Consider the following 316-nt stretch of genomic DNA (forward strand, 5'->3'; position numbering starts at 1 on the left):
TACTTTCCAAATTCCGCCAGGACAGCCAAGGAATTGGAGTTACTACAGTTGAAGCAAGGTGCTATGTCCGTATCTGAGTATACAGACAAATTTGAGGAGCTATTCAGGTTTTCCCGCATGTGTCATGGAGCTCCGGAAGACTTCGAGGAATGGAAATGCATTAAGTATGAAGGAGGGCTTCGGAGCGACATCATAAGTTCAGTGGGACCAATGGAGATCCGAACTTTTTCAGAGTTAGTGAATAAGAGCAGAATTACTGAAGAGTGTGTGAAAAGGAGGGTTGCAGAGGAAGGAAGTCATAGAGAGCACAACCAAG

Source organism: Arachis duranensis, chromosome 5, assembly GCF_000817695.3.
Source record: "Arachis duranensis cultivar V14167 chromosome 5, aradu.V14167.gnm2.J7QH, whole genome shotgun sequence".
In the NCBI taxonomy this organism is placed as follows: Eukaryota; Viridiplantae; Streptophyta; class Magnoliopsida; order Fabales; family Fabaceae; genus Arachis; species Arachis duranensis.